At 47.7% G+C, this 18,725-nt stretch overlaps 1 protein-coding gene across 2 annotated transcripts in view; it reads right to left on the bottom strand.

Annotated features, from left to right (window-relative positions):
* Positions 1-18,725, bottom strand: part of EFEMP1 (EGF containing fibulin extracellular matrix protein 1) — a 68,949-nt gene that overhangs the window by 30,416 nt on the left and 19,808 nt on the right. The gene's annotated exons all lie outside the window — the stretch shown is intronic.

The raw sequence follows: 18,725 nt of genomic DNA, 5'->3' as shown, positions 1-18,725 counted from the left end.
AGGGCTGCTCAGCCAATCACAACCAGAGGCCTCGCCGCCCCCCCCACTCCCAGTGCCATAAAATCCCATTGCAATTTGAGTGGGGTTTTTTTGCAGCGGTCCCCAAGACTTTAAACACCCCCCCTTTAGAAACAGTTCTTATAAATTCAGTGTGGTTATGAATACTACAGTGGTACCTCAGGTTAAGTACTTAATTCGTTCCGGAGGTCCGTACTTAACCTGAAACTGTTCTTAACCTGAAGCACCACTTTAGCTAATGGGGGCCTCCTGCTGCTGCCGCGCCGCCAGAGCACGATTTCTGTTCTTACCCTGAAGCAAAGTTCTTAACCTGAAGCACTATTTCTGGGTTAGCGGAGTGTGTAACCTGAAGTGTATGTAACCTGAAGCGTATGTAACCCGAGGTACCACTGTATTAAGAAATCCTTCTCCAAACTGCCTTGCAACCTGCTGAGGTTTATGAGATAATACAGTATAGAAATACTGCAAGAAGTGTTTCTTTTGCAAGTTGGGGGGGTGTGAATGACTCCAGCGCCACCCCCCCTGCCGTGGCAAAATACAGGTTGGCTTGCATCGCCTCGCGCTTGTTCCCACCAGCTTCCCTAATAGCTGCGCTCCAGCGATTTCCTCTCATTTGCCAAAAATGTACCCAGCGCTCTCTCACGAAGTGATTTATACTGTTTTGTCCCCTTCCGTTGCTGACTTTGGCAGGACGCTTGTCATTCTGTGCTGAAATTCTGGGTGAGCTGCTTTGAGCTCTCGAAAGACCCTTCTTTTGAAGCAAGCTGCTTTTAAAAAGTCTTGTCAGTGCCCCCCCAACTCTCCCCCGTCCTTCCCAGCTCGCTCTCTGCCACCTCCTCGGATCCCTTTGCTGGAACCTCCATCCTAAGAACACCCCGACTTGAGAGAAAGCCCACGGATTCTGTTGGAACTTGCTTCCAAGAAGAAAGCACGCTTTAGGATTTCTTTCTCTCTCCCTCTCTTTACATGCTTGGCTCCGTTCCCTCTGGCTGTGACTCACTCTTCCCAAAACCCCTGACTCACGCTGCTCGCTCCCTTATGTAACATTTTAATCTCCGCCGTTTTGCTTCCTACAACCAGATAATCACAACAGCGCCCGGCATTTCCAGCGCGGTTCCCACCGGCCGTTTACACTTCAGTGCAATTATTCCCCCAGCTCAGCTCTTTTATGTAACCAAGCCACGGGGTTGCTTCGGTGCCCTTTTAAACCTGTGTCAATCTGGAGCCCATGGTTACGGAGCAACACACTCGAGCCAATCCAAGCACGCGGTGACTCTCATTATTCTTGGCCGCTAGCTGCGGGGCTGGAAAACCCCCGAGTCCTCCTTGCCCGGGCACCTCGCTATCTAAGGTTGGCACCTAAGGAGGACATGCTGTAGAGGCAGGGACCCAACTCCCAGCTGGGAGAGAGCCCAGGGCAAATTAAGAACAACAACACCCCAGATACTTGTAGGCCAAGGCCTATGGGACCGCCTCTCCTGCTATGCCCCACGGAGGACTTTAAGGTCCATAAATAGCAACACCCTAGAGGTCCCGGGCCCTAAGGAATTCAAACTAGCCTCAACCAGAGCCAGGGTCTTTTCAGCACTGGCTCCGGCCTGCTGGAACGCTCTGTCTCATGAGACCAGGGCCCTGCAAAGATCTGATTTCTTTCCTCAGGGCCTGTAAGACAGAGTTGTTCCTCCTGGCCTTTGGCTTGGAATCAATTTGATTCCCTCTCCCTCTTTCTTTTTTCCTTTCTCCTTCTGTGTTGGAACTCCTATTTGGGGACTTCCCTGGCCCATGTAGGACCAGTCTGGATAGTTAGCCTTGGTGAAGACTTGATGTTTTTATCCCCCCCAAAGTTTTTGATTGAGTTTCCACTGAAATGAGGCTGCATTTTAATCTTGTTTTTTAAGCTGTATTTCAATCAATTGTTTTTATATTTGGTGTTAGCCACCCTGAGCCCAGTCTTGGCTGGGGAGGGCAGGGTTTAAATAAAATTATTATTATTATTATTATTATTATTATTATTATTATTATGGATGGGGACGCTGTGGCCATCCAGGTGTGGCTAGGTCACAACTCCCATAATCCTTGACCACCGGCCATGCTATAGAACTTGAGAGTCCAACAACATCCAGAAGCTAAATAGGTCCAAATTCAATATAGGCAACTCTCCATTTACACACGTTCAAGGCACATGCTACCATGCCGAACCCAGAAGCAACCCCCCCAAACGTCAGAAAAACATCACCAAAAATGGGCGGAACAGGGCAGGGGCAGAGCAGGGGTGAAATGGGTTGTTTGCAGGCTTTTCCAGTGGCGTTTCAAATCTACACGATTTCACTCCAGTGCACGGTGTCTTGGAATGTAATCCCCAAGTAAATAGCGACTGGGAGAAAGCAAACGCTTCGGGGTGGTCCAAGTCTCTTAGCTTTAGGGCCATCACAGTAGAGACCCTGCTCCATTTGTATGCAGGTATATGTGCTGCTGGAGGAGACTCTTGAGAGTCCCATGGACTGCAAGAACATCAAACCTATCCATTCTGAAGGAAATCAGCCCTGAGTGCTCACTGGAAGGACAGATCCTGAAGCTGAGGCTCCAGTACTTTGGCCACCTCATGAGAAGAGAAGACTCCCTGGAAAAGACCCTGGTGGGAAAGATGGAGGGCACAAGAAGAAGAGGACGACAGAGGATGAGATGGTTGGAGAGTGTTCTCGAAGCTACCAGCATGAGTTTGACCAAACTGTGGGAGGCAGTGGAAGACAGGAGTGCCTGGCATGCTCTGGTCCATGGGGTCACGAAGGGTCGGACACGACTAAACAACAATATGTGCTGCAGGGCTCCTTTGACAATTCTGTATGTGTGTTTTTTTAAAAAAACTATTGTGTCCTAGCAGAGTGATCTTCTGCAGTCCATTTAGTGTACAGTCATACCTCGGGTTACAGACACTTCAGGTTGCGTTTTTTTTTGTTACAGACCCACCAAACCCCGGAGGTACCGGAACGGGTTAGTTCCGGGGGCCGCGCATGCGCAGAAGACCAAATCTTGCTTTGCACATGCGCAGAAGTGCCGAATCGCAACCTGCGCAGACGCACCGCTGCGGGTTGCGAACGTGCATCCCGCATGGATCACGTTTGCAACCCGAGCATCCACTGTATTTATTTTTCCTGATTTGAACTATCAAATGGTGATTTTCTTGAGTCAAAATGAGAGTCACTAGTGGAGAAAGAGGAGTGTGGGGGGAGCGCACCGCCCCTGACAGTGCGATCCCAGTGGGGTGCTATCGCGGGTACCCCCCGCCCGCTCTGGGTGCCACGCCCCCGCAGGCGGCGTGCCACGCTCCCAGGACGTGACCACGCCTCTGCGGGTGGCACGCCATGCCCCCAGGGTGTGTGCCAGCCCTGCCCCCACCTGCTCTCCACCCCCCAGTGCCAGAGCACGAAGCTCCGCCACTTATGAGAGTACCCCTAAACATTTTATTTTAATAGAAAAAAGCACTGGTAGCATCTATAGGAACCTAACCTTTAGCACCTGCACTGGTTACTTGACCTGAAACAAGAGGCCGGCGGATTTTGGCAGTGTTCATTTCTACCTTTTAAGCTGCAGTCGTATTCCCAAGCTACCTAAGAGCAAGCCTTTAGGAAATCGACAGTTCCCATTGCTTCTGCACAGCATTGTATAGGATTGCTCCACCTTTGGAAAGAAAAAAAACAATTGCATCTGACTTTCTGCAAGCTTCAACCTCCACTCCACCCCGGTAAATATCCTCCCATAAATGTGCAGGTTTTTTTCTTTGCAGGACAGGCCTTTGAAGAGTCCTGGCGAATTATGTCTACTGTTTGAGGGAAGCGTTTCCCAAGAGCTGAAGGAAATCCATTCAACGTGCTGCCTCTGCTTCTTGTGACGACTGCGCTTTAGGATGGCGGTGCCCTGACATGCCCTCTCTTAACATTCCTCCCTTATGTTTCTTATGGCTAAAGCCAGGCTCAGCGGCTATAGGCTTCCCTGGACCCTCCCTCAATCCCTTCTTTGCACTTTGCAGCAACACCAGGAACCTTGCTAATCCTCCGCTTTCCTCTTCTGCATTAGCAAAGCTATCTGCAATCTCTGTCAAAGGCTTTTCTTTTCTTCATTCCCCTTGCTACTTCCTTCCATGTTTGGAATGTTGCACATCTGGGCTTAATGCCCAGATCACTTTTAACTCCTTGGTTTTGGAAGCTCTGGTTTTATTTATTTATTTATTTATTTATTTAATACAATACGAAAATGTCACCTACTATCTTCAAATCAGGAAGCAGCTCTAGGTTCGCATCCACATTGTACCTTTAAAACACATGGCTCCCTACCCCCAAAGAATCCTAAGAACTATGGTTTACCCCACCACAGAACTACAATTACCTGAATGCTTAACAAACTACAGTTCCCATGAGTCTTTGGGGGGCAGCGTGTGCTTTTAAATGTGTGTTAAAAGTGCTTTAAATATATGGCATGGATGTAAGGTAAAGGACCCCAGGACAGTTAAGTCCAGTCAAAGGCAGCAATGGGATTGCGGCGCTCATCTCGCTTTCAGGCCGAGGGAGCCGGTGTTTGTCCACAGACAGTTTTCCGGGTCATGTGGCCAGCATGACTAAACCACTTCTGGCACAATGGAAAACTGTGACGGAAACCAGAGCACACGGAAACGCTGTTTACCTTCCCAACACAGTCATACCTATTTATCTACTTGCGCTGGTGTGCTTTCGAACTGCTAGGTTGGTAGGAGCTGGGACAGAGCAACGGGAGCTCACTCCATTCTGGGGATTCGAACTGCCAACCTTCTGATCAGCAAGCCCAAGAGGCTCAGTGGTTTAGAACACAGCGCTACCTGTGGTGTGGATGTGGCTGATGTCAAAAGGTTGGTGAAAAAGGTACTGAAATATCTCTCTCTAGGAAGCCAATGGGACCCAAGGCTAGTTAACTTGGGGTGCGTCCTGCCCTAGGGAAATTAATGACTGCCACCATCATGATTTCACAAGACGCAAGTATTATGATTTATAACAGAGCTTTCCAAACTGTGTGTCGCGACATGTTAGTGTGTGGGCTGCAGTGTGTAGGTGTGTCACGTGAACGCTCCCCGTGCTCCTCCTGGGGCTCAAAAGGGGTGAGTTTAACCTCCGGTTTGCTAGTAAAACTGAATTACGGTGTCGCTAAATGATGCATGTCTAAAAAGTGTGTCACTGGGGCTGGTTTTTTTCAGCTGGAGCTCAATGGAAGGCAGATCTGGTATCTCTCAGGTGGGCGCCATTGCCATTATAAGAGAACAAGGGAAGCGTTCATGGTGAAAACTCTGGAAAGCTCTGATTTATAAAATGCAATATTGTGATGGATGCATTTTTGCTGGGGACTGACGTGATGCTGAATTGCAGGGTCTTGTGAATCTGCACTGTGCTGCAAGCTGCCCAGAGTGGCTGGGGAAACCTAGCCAAATGGGCGGGGTAATAATAATAACAACAACAACAACAACAACAACAACAATAATATCCATTGCTTTTTTGCTATATTTTCAGTGTTTTTATAATTTTTTAAAATGCGCTTGCATCTTCTTCTTTTTTGGTAATCCACTCGGGCATAATGAAATTTGACGTTGAGCAGGATATAACTGCAAATAATAAATGCATTTTGACTCCTGCGTTGCAAATGAGCCTATAAGTGTTGGTTATGTTTAACTTTGGCATCATGATCTGAACACTGTGGTGCAGTTTATCATCAAAATGCCGAAAGAGCCCCTTGCCAGTTATGTTAATGCCAGCAGTCAAGATTGTGAACGGGTGGATAATAATGATGATAATAATAATAATAATAATAATAATAATAATAATAATAATTTATTATTTATACCCCGCCCATCTGGCTGGGTTTCCCAGTTAGCAAACTGGGCCAGCTTTCTCCTGCAGGAGTTGCCTCTTTAAATCTGTTCCTTTCACAGATGAAGCAAGCACGAAACCAGCGCAGTGTGAGCGCAGCTCTTAACCCACCCACGATGACCAATAAATGTTGGAGGATCGTCAAAGGAAAAAAAATAATGATCGGAGATAAAAGAGTTCCCCCTGCTTTCCCTCATGGCATATCGTCTTCAGAACAAATATGGAACATTTCCATGGATTTCGTTCAGCACCATATACTTCCCAAAAGAACAGGAAAAGAGAGCATGACAGCTAAATTAAATTAACGTCACCAAATTAAACTCCCTGTTCATCACTGCAAAATTAAGAAAGGGAGGGGGAGAGAAACACAACACACCCACCCACCCGAATCAAGTCATCATGTGCGATTTCTTTGCTTATGTAAGTTAATAGAAAAGCTATTTGACATTTGATACGAAACTGCCACCCTTCGTTGAAAGACAGCCAGCAATCTGATTATGCTCTAACGGTGTCCAGAATTATGTGATTTTCTTTTGTTGGGTTTGTCGTTTCCAGTTTGGTAATCGCTTCTGTTTTTGTTTACTTCCCTCCTTGGAAACCTAGGAAGGAACCAGCAGGCCAGAGACAGGGGACCTGTGGCCCTACAGATGTTGCCGAACTATACATCATCCCTGAACATCCACCAATCCTTGCTGGGGGCTGTTGGGAGTGAGACCCAGACAACATCTGGAGGACCACAGATTTCCCTATCCCTGAACTAGGCTGAATTTAGCCCAATAGCAACCTATTTAGTGCTTGCCAGTTCCTCTGTTTTACTCATCCAAAACAGGGAGCAAAAATGGGAGGTTTATTGCACTTCTGGTAGGCTACTGAACATGGCTAGAGTTCGTGGAATCACAGAATTGTGGAGTTGGAAGGTACCCAAGGGTCATCTAGTCCAACCCGAATCTCAACTAAAGCATCCCTAAAGCCATTCCAACCTCTGCTTAAAAACCTCCAAGGAAAGAGGGCATATCACTTTCTGAGGGAGTCTGTCCCACCGTCAAACAGCCTCACCATCAGAAAGTTCTTCCTGATATTTATTCAGAATCTCCTTTCTTGTAACTTGAAGTCAATGGTTCGAGTCCTATCCTCTGGGGCAGGAGAAAACAAGCTGGCTTCATCTTCCATGTGTCAGCCCTTGAGATATTTGAAGATGGCTATCGTACCTCCTCTCAGTCTCCTCTTTTTCCAGGCTAAAGATACCCAGCTCCCTCAACCGTTCTTCGTAAGGTTTGGTTTCCAGAACGCTGCTCATCTAGGTTGCTCTCTTCTGCACACCTTCCAGCTTGTCAATTCTACCCCATGTTTTTTTATTTACAGTGGTACCTCTGGTTGCGAACGGGATCCATTCCAGATGCCCATTTGCAACCTGAAAAGAACGTGACCCGCATCTGTGTGGGTCACGATTCGCCGCTTCTGCGCACGTGCGTGATGTCATTTTGCGCGTCTGCACATGCGCAAGTGGCAAAACCTGGAAGTAACCCTTTCTGGTACTTCTGGGTCACCGCGGGACGCAACCTGAAAACGCGCAACCTGAGGCAAACGTAACATGAGGTATGACTGTACGCATATGTCAGGGTTACTTCCAGATCCTAGCTCACAGAGGATCACGCTAGCCAGCGATCGTTAAATAAAAGTCTTTATTGAGTTACAGTCTCCATTCTCGAGCTGCTGCGTGCAACCCTACGTCTTATGCTTAGATCGGCGAAGCTCCGTCTGAGTCTCCGCCCCTTGCGCACCAACTTAATATCCTAGCCCTGCTCCACCTTTTCCGCCTGACAGTTCTCCTCTGGGTCCCTCTGCCCCCCTGGGTCTCTTCCTTCCGGGATTCTTCTGACGCTGACCCCCCGGACTCTCCTGTCTCCTTGCGCCGGGCTTTAGGACCCGGCTCCCTTTCCGGGCTGCCTACTGCGCCACCTTCCTGTGCATTTGAACTTGGCGCGCGCGCCCAACCTTCCACTTTCCGTCTAACCGTTACTTCGCTCCCCGATGAAGGTGTGGCCACTCCTGACTCGTGCCCTCCCTCCTGTTGCGAGCTGCCAGCGCTTGATCCCTGGCGCTCTTCCTCTTTCCTACTCTCTGGCGGTGACGCTGGCCCCGATTTCCAACTGCTCCCCTCTGAGTCCCCTCTGGCTCTATCTTCCTGGGGTGTCCCCCTAGTCTCCCCCCTTGCCCTGGCCACTGGTGCTCCTTTTTGTGAATCTTCTGATTCACTGGAAAGACTCGGAGATCTCGGGTCGTCGTCATCACTCATCCTTTCTCCTGCCTCCTCCCCCTCGCTCTCTGTTTCCTCCCTTGCCCTCGCCTCTGCTCCTGAACCCCTGACAGCATATAAAACCAGGAAATGATTCTGGAACCAAGTATAGTGGTACCTTGGGCTACAGACGCTTCAGCTTACAGACTCCGCTAACCCAAAAATAGTACCTCGGGTTAAGAACTTTGCTTCAGGATGAGAACAGAAATCACGTGGTGGTGGCGCGGCGGCAGCCGGAGGCCCCATTAGCTAAAGTGGTACCTCAGGTGAAGAACACTTTCAGGTTAAGAACGGACCTCCAGAACGAATTAAGTTCTTAACCTGAGGTACCACGCTGAGGTCGGTCTGGTTTTGCTATTTATTTTGCATTTTTGTGGCTTTTTTGTTTTGTTTTTGTGACTGTGTAGAACCCAGTTCAGCTACTGATTGATTGATTGATTGTGTGACTGCAGTACATTGTTTCCTGCTTTCATTTTATGGAGCAATGGTCTCGTTAGATAGTAAAATTCATGTCAAATTACTGCTTTAGGGGTTGTTTTTAAAAGTTTGGAATGGATTAATTCATTTCGCATTACTTTCTATGGGAAAGCGCGCCTTGGTTTTGGAACGCTTTGGTTTTGGAATGGACTTCAGGAACGGATTAAGTTTGAGAACCAAGGTACCACTGTATTAGCAAAAAAACAGGACCAGGACCGAAGTGTCAGGGCTAATGATCGCAGAAACTCATCTCAGCAGATCTTGTCCCCAAGAAGCAGTTGCAGAGACTTGAGATCCCTACATCCCCACAGCTGCCTAAGTCTCCTGCTTTTCGGTGCTTTTCTGAATTAATCTGAGACTATGCCTGCGTGATGCTAAATTCTCTGCCCTCTTCATGTGTCTCCTGGTTCTGGGAGACCAGGAGGAGGGGAGCTGCTCACAGCAGGAGGGAGTAACATATGCCTCTTCACCAGCTGGACTCATCTCTGCCTCTTTGCCTCCCTCCTCTCCCTCTTCAGCTTCTGCCTCTGAGTCTGGACTGCTTTCTGCCACGGACTCCACCCGCTCACCAAGCCCTGTTACCTCTTCAGTTTCCGACACCTTTTCCCCAGTCTTCTCCCTCTGATCACTCACTGTTGTCCCACCACCAATTCCCGGGCTCGGAGCCTTCTTCCCCAGCTGGTTCCACCACTTCTCTGTGTCCAGCCAGTCTGTGACACCTTGCCCATGGGGCCCCCACATGCTTATTCATGATGGCATGTGGCCCTTAGGCTGATAAATATTCCACACCCTTGTTCCAGAGCCACACAGTATTCCTAGCTCTTGAATAAACACCGGTTAGAGAGGACCAAGCATTGTGGTCCCCACCTTTAACAACATTAGGGCTGCTCCCCCTTTTTACTGGCCCTGATAGTAAAGGTAAAGGGACCCCTGACCATTAGGTCCAGTCGTGGACGACTCTGGAGTTGCAGCGCTCATCTTGCTTTATTGGCCATACAGCTTCCGGGTCATGTGGCCAGCATGACTAAGCTGCTTCCGGCGAACCAGAGCAGCGCATGGAAATGCCATTTACCTTCCTGCCGGAGCGGTACCTATTTATCTACTTTTACTGGTGTGCTTTTGAACTGCTAGGTTGGCAGGAGCAGGGACCGAGCAACGGGAGCTCACCCCGTTGCGGGGATTGGAACCGCTGACCTTCTGATTGGCAAGTCCTAGGCTCTGTGGTTTAACCTACAGTGCCACCCATGTCCCTACTGGCCCTGATACTGCATCTCTAACCACAGTCTGATGCCCAGAAAAAAAGCAGGCAAAATCCTTCTTGCCCAGTTTGCCAACTTTGGCTGGCAGCACCTCTCCAGATCCTTCCCCCCGGAAATGCCAGGGACCCACCCTGGTTTTGCATGCAAAGCGGGGGTTCCAGCCCCCTCCCCAAATGAAACATGCCAAGAGCATCCGGAGCCCCTCTCTGAAAATGTTCAGCGAGTTCTTTTCGGGCGGCTGCGAGTGCAATTTAAGTTCAAGCCCAGCTCGGTTGACAGCTATCAAAAGCAGGAGCCTTATCTCAATGAGGATATTGTTTTCCAGCTGCAGTCATGCTATCTGCTGGCAGCAGCCCCCTTTTCTGAAATCTCTACAACTCCCTGAGTAAATAAGTAGATTCCTGACACGGTTCCAACTTCCAAAATATGCCTTTGAAGGGCTCAGCCAGCAGCAGGCCGCTATGATTTCCCCACCGCCGAACATGTCCATGTGAGACTCTAAGCTCTCAGTTAGATAAGAAAGGGGACTGAGGCTTGTTCGTTTTTCGAAAGGAGGCAACTAGGGCCGTTTTCGAAAGATAAGAAGCCACTGAGGGACTCTGTCAGGACATGAACGGTCTGATTCACAGCGTGCATCAGCCCAGGTTGGATCAAAATAATCTGGAGGCAGCTTGGCCTCCCTTGCCTGAGTGGCTATGCTCCAGTTACACTGAATAGACTTTCTTGTTCATCCCTAATTGCAAATCACTTGGGGTCAGACAGACAGTGTCATGCCTATAAGAATGATCCTCTTAGGGAGCAGTCCTTCAGCAAGACCTGCAGGGATCAGTAGGGTTAGGATACAGCAGTTTTCTGGCTGAGCCAGTGTGTGTGTGTGTGTGTGTGTGTGTGTGTGTGTGTGTGTGTGTGTGTGTCTGCACAACCGGCATAATTCCCGATCCTTAGCTCAGCTGGAGATATGCTAGCATATCTCCTTCGCTCCGAGGCCAGCTAGGTGAGGCTAAATTCCAGAACCTAAAACTATCTAACTGCGCTGCAGTGGGAAAAGAAAGCTACACGAGACGGGATTGCGGTCTGATCTGACAAAGCTATTTGTGTATCTTGATAGTCTCCAAAGGGGCAACACCTTTTCTTCTCTTTCTCGCGCAGGGCAACAGACAGGCCCACACATACCAGAGAGCTTAGGAGAGAAAGGGAAGGAGGATTTCTGCCCGGTATCGCTTCTGCCAAGTGAAACTCGCAGACGGAGTTTGGCTGAAACAACGCACACACTTTGCCCCAGGGCTATGAAATTCTGTTGACCCGGGTGCAACGGTAGAACAACGGCGTTGCCAAGGAAAACAAGCAGAAATGCATACCGCGGCACAATAGGATTCCTCAGAGCTATGACAGGGCAGGTAAGATCTGCGGAAAAGAGTGCTGTTGGCCAATGAGGCAGTCCAGGGGTAGGACTCATGCTTTGCAAGCAGAAGGTCGCAGATTCTTCATTTCAGCGGCCTATTTTTCATGGAGAGAGTTGCTTTGTTGCTGCTTTTGTTAAACAACTGTTGCTTAGAAACCACGCAGTGGCCAACCTGTAAACCTCGTTTTGCCTTCTGCACAACCATGCAGATTAATTTACTAGGATCCCTTTGATGGACCTTCAAAAAAGAACTCTTAAGTTCCTTTTAACTGAAGTATTTAATGTCATAGAAGAGGCAGTCTGCATTCTCTCTTGTACCAGACAAGATACCTCTTCAAAATTGGTGCTTGCTGCATGCTGTGCAGACGTGATATGAAAACAAAGCATCCAGATGAAAATGTATGCTGATGGAAACTTATTAAAATTTACAAAAGGAAGCCCTTTTTTAAAAACACAACAACAAAAAGAACAACAACTAAGTGACTAGCCAAGTCGTACCACTTTGGACTGCAGGTGGTGGCGCAAGTCTTGTTGAGAAAGCTCACTGATGTCAATAATTCTCTGCGCATGAAAAACTAGGATGTTTCAAAGGGTGGCTTTTGAATAGCCTTTGCCCTGAGATGCTAGCTTCCCTGATGATGGTGGACTCCAGGTCCCATGAGCTATAGACAGCTTGGCCGGTGAGTCAAGGATGATGGGAGATGTAGACTAGCAATATCTTGAGAAGCCCAGAACCCTGATACGTTAATTGAAGTGGGGGAGGACTCAGACCTGTGTTGCGAAGGAGCATTCCATGCGTAATCCGTTCTGGAACGTAATCCGTTCCAGAAGACTGTTCGACTTCCAAAACGTTCAACACCCAAGGCGCGGTTTCCGATCGGTTGCAAGAGCTTTTTGCACTCAAGCAGAAGCAGCGCCGGATGTTCAGGTTCCCAAAAACGTTCGAAAACTGGGTTTTCGTCGTTCGGGAGCTGAAACGTACAATAACTGAGGCGTTCGAGAACCGAGGTTGGTCTGCAATTGAATCCACCTCTCAAGATTAGGGTGTCAGAAGAGGCATACAGTGGTACCTCGAGTTACATACACTTCAGGTTACAGACTCCGCTAACCCAGAAATAGTGCTTCAGGTTAAGAACTTTGCTTCAGGATAAGAGCAGAAATCGTGCTCGAGTGGCGTGGCGGCAACAGGAGGCCCCATTAGCTAAAGTGGTGCTTCAGGTGAAGAACAGTTTCAGGTTAAGTACGGACCTCCGGAACGAATTAAGTACTTAACCTGAGGTACCACTGTATTTCAATATTGATAAGGGTTTTGTACCTGCCTACTCAGAAGTAAGTCCCACTGCATTCTGCAGGAATGCAGCTTTCTTTTATTACATTCTTGGAAGCTTTTGAAATGGTCAAACGGAAACAAATACAATTTTGCGTTTGAGCAGCAACAAGGCTTGAAATGTTTTGTTACCAGCCTTGGTTCACTTACTGATTCCAAGGAAAATCCTTCTCCCGCTCCCGTCAAATGGCTGCAGGTTTGCACAAGAAATACACTAATGAGCTTGAAATTTAAATTTCATCACCACGGGAGCTAATTTGTTTTGACAGATAAGGAATGCCAGGTACTTAATTTATTATTATTATTATTTCTGCCGGGCAACGTTTTTCCTCTCCAGCTATATATAATTATATGGGAACGGATTCACTCCATGCTAATATCTGAAGAGAGCTTGAAGGCCCAATCAAAGAACTGTACAGTGGTACCTCGGGTTACATACGCTTCAGGTTACATACGCTTCAGGTTACAGACTCTGCTAACCCAGAAATAGTGCTTCAGGTTAAGAACTTTGCTTCAGGATGAGAACAGAAATCGTGTTCCGGTGGCGCAGCGGCAGCAGGAGGCCCCATTAGCTAAAGTGGTGCTTCAGGTTAAGAACAGACCTCCGGAACGAATTAAGTACTTAACCTGAGGTACCACTGTAGATGCATCATAGTAAAGCGGTTTCTGGGCCTATCTTGTGGTACAATCCTACACGCATCCACTCAGAGTTAAGACCCACTGAATTTAATGGGACTAGCTCCCAGGGAAGTGTGTATAGAACTGCAGCTATAGATAGGGAAGGGCCAAAGCTCATTGGGAGAGCATTTGCCTTGCACGCAGAATGTCTCATGCTCAATCCTCACCATCTGGGAAAAGTCTCACGCATTTGCGCAGCCGACACATCATACCAGCAATCTTTCTCTCTAGCCCTCCAGTATAATTCCATCTTTCTTCAGTCTCGGAGCGCTGTTGCTTATGTAAGCAAAATGGCATGGCCCACACCTGAGAAGAAGGTACTAGTGCACTTGGGAGAACCGCAAGGTTTGCAGAAGTTAAAAAAAATCTTCAGCAAAAATAAAATAAATGCTCTGATGATGAAATCCCTTCCTTTCCCCATATCATTCCGATACGGACTGAGCATGCTCAGTGGCAACAGAACACGGACTGACTGTTGAAAGCTGCTAGAATCTGGAACTTTCTAGGCAGGGGACTAAAGTCAACAGCAAAGCAATCCCGACTTACCAAACATGGCTCTTAATGGAATACCGACACTACAAACTCATAGACCAGTATTTTCTCAACCTTGGATGTTGTTGGACTACAGCTCCCATCATCCCTGACCAGTGGTCTTGCTAGCCAGGGATGGTGGGAGTTGTAGTCCAACAACATCCGGGGACCCAAGGTTGAGAAAGGCTGTTGCAGATGTTTTATATCATTGTAAGTGCCATAGCTGCCCCTGGCCTGCATTCCCCTCATTCTTTAACAGATACTACTTGGTGATTGTTTTCTATTAGGGCCAAACACACACACCTTTCCCATTTTGTTAACGAGATTTTTTGACGGCATTATAGAATGAAATCCTTGTCCATTTCATGTTAATTATTGCCAATTAACACTTTAACTTATAAAAAACCGAGTCTCTTAATGCATGTTGCTTCCCCTGTGTCCTTTGCTGGCCTTCAAGCCTATGTCCTCTGTGCTGCCGAATTACACGTGACGACAAGTGGATATTTCCACACTATACTTAACAATGGGGGAAGCCACTTCTATCATGGTTCGAGCTCAACGGCATGGCAGCAAATAAAACACAAAAATGTTAATTGGTATAGAAGCCATTTTATAATCACCACATGGAGGCCAAGCTGCTCAATCACTCTATAATTTGCAAATCCCTTTTGTATTTTTAGTTCAGTCAAAACATAACATTGCACGAGGTAAGGTGGAACTCTTCGGGATATAAGCATACTTCCTTAACATACCTTTCCAGAATATCTTCACATTTTTTCTCTGCTCATCCACTTAAAATTATGAGAATATCTGTGATGGCCTGGGATTCGGACTCGGACGCTGAACCTGAGGAATCCCAGCCTGCACAGGAGTCCCCACCTCCAGAACCAGCTGAGCCGGGGCTGGGGATTGAACCTGAAGGGTCCTCACCTGTGCTGGATCCTCAGGAGCAGGCACCAGCTGAGTCTGCTCTGGCTCCTGAGGTGATGGAGGACCCATTGCCTGCAGGTGCTCCACTCTCAGCCCCGTCAGGGGAAGGTAAGGTTGCCTCTGGGTCCGGTAACCCTCCAGTCTCTCCTGAGCTACAGAGGCTCAGGGCAGAGAGGCAGAGGGAACTAAGTTCCCGCAGGAGGAATGCTCGCCTCCAGGCCAGGAGAGGTGAGTCACCTGTGGACCGGGGCCGCCCTATGCCTCTGGGCAGATAAAAGCCAGCCAGCCCCAGTCCCAGGTTGTGGGAGCAACATTGTTGGTAGCCTGTTCCTGCCTGAGCTCCTGACCTCACCTAACTCCCTGCCTCGGACCCAGCTTCAGCTTTGACTGACTGCCTCCATACTGCACCCTCGTCCTTGGACTGGACTCGGACCTCACCGCACGGTTAACCCTCGGGACCAGCACAATATCCATCTGTTACAAGCCATCTATAAAGAAAGCGAATCTGGGACAACTGAACCCTTTTCAGACTTGAGCCATGCAAAACTTCTCTCTACGTGATGGACTGCAACGTTTCTGCAGGCTGTCATCAGCTAGCCTGTCAAACCATTGGCTGAGCTGCTGTGAAGTCATGGGGTTACTTCCATACCTAACAGTTTAGTCTGAAGTTGCCACGCTATTTGTCCACTTTTAAAATGAGGAGTCCATCTGATGTGCAACTGTCTATTGTGAAGAAAGCGCAACTGAAGCTTTCAAGGGCTCCTGCACTTTTAATTAAAGGTTACCTATTTGCAGGTCCTGTTTTGTTGCTTCCCCTTAAGCCTGACTAGAGGATCTGTGAACAGGAACAGGAAGTGGCATGGGGAAAATTAAGAGATTCTCTAGTCAATCTCAAGAGGAGGCAATAAAACGGGTAGGGCCTGCAAAAAGGAAACTTTTAATTAAAGGCACAGGAGTCCTCAAAAGCTTCAGTAGAGTTTCTTTGTACTGGACAGGCTTATGCTGCCATTGCACATCAGATTGGCTCTCCATTTAAAGCATCTTAGGCAGGGAAATCTATTTTTCTCAGTGTCTGCTAAGATGATCCTTTTAATTGAAGTTGCCAAGGCCTGAACTAGGGATCTTCCGCACGGCTTTGCCACTGATTTCCCTGTATGTCCCCCCCCCTACAGATTAGCAATTGCACTTTGCTAGTGAGCTATTCCCCCCTCCTCCAGCTCTGATCCTTTGGTCAGAGATCCAGTCTGAAGCTTGCCAGCATTTCAAACAAGCTAGCTAATGAACAACATTTGCATGAGTGTACACCCACCACTCCCCAGGATAAAATTCCCAGGATGTTAGCAATGGTAATTCCCTTTTTAATATTTTTTTTTTTTTGCACAATCAGGAATGGGGCTTGCAACAATCCTGTAAACTCTGGAGGCTGTTTCTCATTGTGTTTGTTTGTATAAATAGTTTACTTTAACATCTGTTCCCCCAGCGGATATCATTTTTGTGAAAGAAAAGACCTGGAGCCAAATTTTGCTTTTGATTCATAAACACTTGTTCTAAGGCTAACCAGTGGGGGATCCAAGTGCACGTCAGCAAAGCAATCTTCCAAGATTTGGGCTATTGCTTTTTCTTTTCTTTTTAATTCTCTGGCTTCAAGAGAGAGAGAGAGAGAGAGAGAGAGAGAGAGAGAGAGAGAGTCCTTTCTATCTAATTATATTAAATAGTGGTTTAAATGGTCATAATCGAGACAAGCTGTATGAAATAGCTGCAGTTCCTTTCTCGGTATTCATAGAGGCAGCGCCAACCTCATTTACCAACAAACACGTCACTCTCAAATTAAGTTACCATTAATGGAATGCTCTCGTGGGAGTTTATTTTATGAATCAGAATATAAACATGTTGGAAGGAATCCTTACCCTAGAAAAGCCATTGACCAAACCACCACTGATTTCCACGGACCTCAAGCTTCTTCTGCCCTGGCCAAAGGATGTGAGAGGCTCAAATACAATGCTCTTTACATCACAGTTGATAAATAAGCAACAATGTGTTATAGGACAGTCCCGCGCAACCTGTGAATGTCCAATATATACGCTACTTCCTAGATTATGTAGTGTGCCTTGCAACAAAATCATAGAATCAAAGAATTGTAAAGTTGGAAGGGACCTTAAGGATCATCTAGTCCAACCCCCTGCAATGCAGGAATCTCAACTAAAGCATCCATGATGGATGGCTGTCTAACCTCTGCTTAAAAACCTCCAAGGAAGGAGAGTCCACAACCTCCCGAAGGAGACTCTTCCACTGTTGAACAGCCCTCACCACCAGAAAGTTCTTCCTGATGTTTAGTCGTAAACTCCTTTCTTGTAACTGAAGCCATTGGTTCGGATCCTATCCTCCCGAGCTGGAGAAAACAAGCTTGCTCCACCCTCTGTGTGACAGTCCTTTAGATATTTGAAGATTGTGGGTTAAACCACAGAGCCTAGGACTTGCCGATCAGAAGGTCGGCGGTTCAAATCCCCGCAATGGGGTGAGCTCCCGTTGCTCGGTCCCTGCTCCTGCCAACCTAGCAGTTTGCAAGTACGTCAAAGTGCAAGTAGATAAATAGGTACCACTCTGGCGGGAAGGTAAACGGCGTTTCCGTGTGCTGCTCTGGTTCTCCAGAAGCGGCTTAGTCATGCTGGCCACATGACCTGGAAGCTATACGCCGGCTCCCTTGGCCAATAAAGCCAGATGAGCGCCGCAACCCCAGAGTGGACCTAATGGTCAGGGGTCCCTTTACCCTTTACCTTTATCATATCTCCTGTCATTCTCCTGTTATCCAGGATATACATACTCAGGTCCCTCAATTGTTTCTCCTAAGACTTGGCTTCTAGGCCCTTGATCATCTTGGTTACCCTCTTCTGCAGTAGATCCTCACCACATTAACAGGAATTCTCCTACTCAAGGTTCTAGCCAGCCAGCAGTGACTCCCTGGGATAGCGAACCAGCTTCAGCTGATTAGCCAGCTGCATCCCTACATAGAGATAGTCTACTCTGATAAAGTCCAGCTTAAAAGGTAAAGGTAAAGGGACCCTTGACCATTAGGTCCAGTCGTGACTGACTCTGGGGTTGTGGCACTCATCTCGCTTTATTGGCCGAGGGAGCCAGCGTACAGATTCTGGGTCATGTGGCCAGCATGACTAAGCCGCTTCTGGCGAACCAGAGCAGCGCACGGAAACACCGTTTACCTTCCCGCTGGAGCGGTAGCTATTTATCTACTTGCACTTTGACCTGCTGTCGAACTGCTAGGTGGGCAGGAACAGGGACCAAGGAACGGGAGCTCACCCTGTTGCAGGGATTCGAACCGCTGACCTTCTGATCAGAAGCCCTAGGCTCTGTGGTTTAGACCACAGCTCCACCTGCGCCCCTAACCTCCAGCTTAGACTACTAATATATGTGGGGCTGCCTCTGAAGGAAGTTTGGAAGTGCAGCTTGGTTAAAATGCAGCTGCTAGGCTGGTAACTGGGACTAGGGGCTGTGAGCATATTAGGCCAGTGTTTTGCGAACATGTAGTGGCAAACTGATCCATTTCCAGGGTTGATTCAAAATTCATTTAAAAATGCATAATTTTATCCTGTATAGGAACGTAGGAAGCTGCCTGATACCAAGCTAGATCTGGAGATGTTGGGAGTTGAACCTGCGACCTTCTGCTTAACAGGCAAAATGCTCTACCACTGAGCGACAATCTAAACTTACCCTAAATACCGGTATGTGCTATGAGGAAGATGTACTTTCAGATAAAATAAATTCAGCAATGCATCTTTTGCAAGAAGAATTTTGTTTAAAATGTGTATTTAGATACAAATTTCCATGCACACTGGAAAAAGGAGGAATTTGCAGATTAAGGCAGGAATACGACAAACTGACTTCAGAATGGGAAGGTGCCAAAACC

The sequence above is a fragment of the Podarcis vaucheri genome (genome assembly GCF_965113315.1).
Source record: "Podarcis vaucheri genome assembly, chromosome: 3".
Lineage (NCBI taxonomy): Eukaryota > Metazoa > Chordata > Lepidosauria > Squamata > Lacertidae > Podarcis > Podarcis vaucheri.
The sequence above is the reverse complement of the archived record's forward strand: the minus strand, read 5'-3'. Positions and strand labels throughout refer to the sequence as shown.